Source organism: Mustela nivalis (assembly GCF_964662115.1).
Source record: "Mustela nivalis genome assembly, chromosome: 3".
NCBI classification, from domain to species: Eukaryota; Metazoa; Chordata; class Mammalia; order Carnivora; family Mustelidae; genus Mustela; species Mustela nivalis.
In genome coordinates this window covers 97,903,279-97,907,620 of record NC_139022.1, presented here as the reverse complement: position 1 = coordinate 97,907,620, position 4,342 = coordinate 97,903,279, and the positions used below count along the sequence as shown (strand labels likewise).

The window sequence follows — 4,342 nt, the reverse complement described above, 5'->3', positions numbered from 1 at the left end:
AAAAGCAGATGGTATTTCTGTGACCCAAATTCGATCCTATGTCTATGGTAGAAGCTTGCTTGTTAAAAGTCATCTCAGTGTTCTTTCGGTAAATAAAGGATTCATTAGCAAAGGTAAATTAGTAAATTCAGATTTTTCTTTTCCTTTTTTTTTAAAGATTTTATTTATTTAATTGAGAGAGAGTGAGAGAGAGCATGAGAGGGGAGAAGGTCAAAGGGAGAGGCAGACTCCCCACAGAACTGGGAGCCCAATGCTGGGCTCAATCCCAGGACTCCAGGATCATGACCTGAGCGGAAGGCAGTCGTTTAACCAACTGAGACATCCCAGGTGCCCCTATAAGTTTTTCTTAAAACTACACACATGCCAAGTACAGAAGGCACAGCAGAGAGAGGGGAATAAGAAAGGAAAACAGAAATCAACCACGGGGACTTCATCAGTATAAAAACCTTTGCACAGCAAAGGAAACAGTAGACAAAATCAAAACACAACCTGAGGAATGGGATAAGATATTTGCAAATGTCTTAACAGATAACTGGTTAGGATCCAAAATCTATTAAGAACTTCTCAAACTCAACGTCCAAATAACAAATAATTCAATCAAAAATGGACGGCAGCTCTCAGGGCGAGCGTCCGGTCGCAGCCGCGTGGTCCGCGGCTTCCCGGCCAACAGCTTCTTCGCCGGCCCCACCGCCGCCCCGCTCCCTCCTGCCTCTGGGCCGTGGGAAGATGGTGGGCCGGAACAGCGCCATGGCCGCCGGCATCTGCGGGGCTCTCTTCATCGGGTACTGCATCTACTTCGACGGCAAGAGGCAGAGTGACCCCAACTTCAAGAACAGGCTTGGAGAACGAAGAAACAAACAAAAGCTTGCCAAGGAGAGAGCCGGACTTTGCAAGTTACCTGACCTTAAAGATGCTGAAGCTGTTCAGAAATTCTTCCTTGAAGAAATACAACTTGGGGAAGAGTTGCTAGCCCACGGGGAATATGAGAAAGGTGGAGACCATCTGACAAATGCAATTGCTGTGTGTGGACAGCCACAGCAGTTGCTGCAAGTGTTACAGCAGACTCTCCCACCACCAGTGTTCCAGATGCTTCTGACCAAGCTTCCAACAATTAGTCAGAGAATTGTAAGTGCTCAGAGCTTGGCTGAAGATGATGTGGAATGAGAACATGTCAACATAATCTCAAAAATATTTTTAAAATCTTAAGTTGGAAGATGAGCAGCTCTGGGGGAAAAAGGGCAAATACGCTTGTTATGGACTGTCCTACACTGAAATCTACCAAAGTTAATTTTTACTTTGTGTAGATCCATTCATCTGTTTTATTTATTTTTCCCAGTGAAAAATGTATTTTGATAGAAAGCTTTTCATTATATAAATACACGGAGTTACCAAAATATCATGGATTTTATTCCTAAAACGTGCAATTAAAGTGTACATATAACATCACATTACTTAGGTTAAAAATTCTCAGTGCTTAGTTTTGAAAGATAGGCCGAAAAAGTATAGGAGAAAGCTGAAGAATGCACGTTTTTTTTAAGCTTGTACATTTGCTCTACATTAAAGAATTGGATGGAGTCTATCAAAACTGAGCATTAAAATCTTTGAGAGATTATTTTTTTCCTTTTAATCTCTAAATATGATGTGAGAAGTGCTGCTGTGCTGTATTAATTCACCTCCTCCCCGTGTATTTGTCATTTTAATTGGTGGGCTTAATGTGTTCTGGATATTTATCGTATTTTAGATGTATGTAGTAAATAGCACCGGGAATTAAATCTATGTACATTCTTTATCTAGCCATGTGAGCCTCTCTAATTACTGTCTACCCTCTTTCCTCACTTAAAAAATGAGGGAATTGGTCTGCTAATTCAGAGAAGTGTCCCTTTCAGCTTTTAATTCATTTGTTTCTGTTAAGCATCTTTAAAACCACCTTCTTCTGAGGGATATATTTGTTTGGACAACCAGGCCTTGCATTTTTTATACTCTGAAGTTTGCATGCTTGCCTGACTTAGTATTTCTGAACTGATTCTCCCACCCCCACCCCTTTTTTTAAAGATCTAACTTGTGTTGGTTTTCACTGAAATCATGCGGTTCTGTCATTACTCTTGTAAATCTGAAACTTAATCTTTAGGGTAGCTGGGATGATAAACTTGTAAAATGTTTGTTCCCCTTTGCTTTTATCTTCAGTGTATCTCCTTAATCCTCTTTCAATCTCATTCATTTATCTTGTTATGATGAGAAAAAGGTATAACCTTATGGCTGAAGACTTGGAAAGAATGAAGGTGTTCTCGAAATAGTGACATGTTATCTGCAGTCACAGGTTGAACATTAGGTCTGAGAATAAAGATCTTTGGTACTTACTTGTAAAAAAAAAAAAAAAAAAATGGACGGCAGAAATGAACAGACATTTTTCCGAAGAAGATACACAAATAAATGGCCAAAAGACACACGAAAAAAATGCTCTATGTCACTTGACATCAGGGAAATACAGATCAAAACCACAACGAGATACCACCTCACACCAGTCGAATGGCTAACCTTAACAAGTCAGGAAACAACTATTGGTGAGGATGTAGAGAACGGGGAACCTTCTTAAACTGCTGGTGGGAATGCAAGCTGGTGCAGCCACTCTGGAAAACAGTATGGCGGTTCCTCAAAAAGTTAAAAATAGAACTACTTTATGATACAACAATTGCACCACTGGGTATTTACCCTAAAGATACAAATGTAGTGATCCAAAGGGACACGTGCACCCCAAAGTTTATAGCAGCAATGTCCACAATAGCCAAACTATGGAAAGAACCTAGATGTCCATCAACAGATGAATGGATAAAGAAGATGTGGTATATATACAATGGAATATTATGCAGCCATCAAAAAAGGAACCTTACCATTTGCAACTACATAAATGAGACTAGAGGATATTAAACGAAATAAGTCAGTCAATGAAAGACAACAATCATATGATCTCCCTTATATGTGGAATTTAAGAAACAAAACAGGATATAGGGAAAGGGAGGTAAAAATAAAATAAGATGAAATCAGAGAGGGAGACAAACTGTACGAGACTCTTAACTATAGGAAACTGAGGGTTGCTGGGGGGGGCGGTGCCTCAGGGCCGAGGGCTGGGCTTTAAGGAAGGCACATGATGTAATGAGCACTGGGCATTATATGCAACTGATCAACCACTGAACTCTGCCTCTGAAACTAATAATCAACTATATATTAATTAATTGAATTTAGATAAAATAAAATTTAAAAAAATAAAGGAAACACAGTTTACTCTTTGATGACCTGAGTTTCTCCCCTCATGCTTGTTCTTTCAGGTCACATAGCTCCCAACCTCTTTTCTGCTTGGAGTGCAGGCTGCTAGAAAGTGTCTCCTGAATCAACTAGGTGTGGGGAGAGCCCGACAACAATAGACAACATGGTTCAACGGCCAAACAATCCCAGTGAATTAGATTCAGGACCATCACCCGGGAGAGGAGCTGCTAAGGGAGAGGTCAACCTGCAGCGCATATCCCACTTTCTGTCTCCTCCAGCTTTGTGCAAAAGAAGATGTGTCGATTATAAATCATAGGAAGAACAATTACAATGGTAGGAAAGATGGAGTAAGCAGAATGTCACGGGAACTGGGCCATTTCTCCAAGCTCTAGGGCTGATAAAATGCTATTTCTTATGGCATCATTTATTCACCTAATAAAGTGTTCCAGAAATATTTATTGAGAACCAGCTATGTTCAAGGCTGTGGGGGATGAAAAGCAAGGTAGCTTTTCTCATGAAACTGACATTCTTGGAGGTGGGAAGATACACAGCGAAATAAATGCATAATTGGTTAACTTGTGGTAAGTTCTGTAAAACCAAAAGAAGCTGCCTAAGGAGGATAAAATCCATAGGGGAAACTAGTTTACAAAGGGTCAGGGAAGTCCCCTTTAACAAAGTGACCTAAGAAGAGAGTCCTACACAAAGTGAGTAAGATGGACAGCTAAGAGAGGTCGTTCAGGGAGAAGGAATGGTCTGCACAAAATCCCAAAGACCGGTAAGTGCTCTGTGTGTTGGGGGATCATTAAGGAAACACTGTGGGACCACGGAGGGAGCAGGAGGCAACAAGGACAGAGAGGCCACGTTGGCAGGCAGATCAGAGAGGGCTGAAACGCTAAGAACATTGTCAGGACTTTAACTTCTACTCTGAATGAAATGAGAAATCAATAAAGAGTTTTAAGCAAAGAAAGTCCCTTTGGCTGCTATATAGAAAACAAGAGTGGAAACAGAAATGCAGCCAGTTAAGAGGCTAGTTCCATAATCCAAGGGAGAAATAGATGAGAATGGGAGCACAGCAAGTTGT

The 4,342-nt window shown here is 40.7% G+C and overlaps 1 pseudogene across 1 annotated transcript; it reads left to right on the top strand.

The window, feature by feature from the left end:
- Window positions 1-629: 629 nt before the first annotated feature.
- On the top strand, window positions 630-2,051 carry LOC309861417 (mitochondrial import receptor subunit TOM20 homolog pseudogene; annotated as a pseudogene). The gene has a single exon. The product of its transcript is annotated as a mitochondrial import receptor subunit TOM20 homolog pseudogene (transcript).
- Window positions 2,052-4,342: the final 2,291 nt, after the last annotated feature.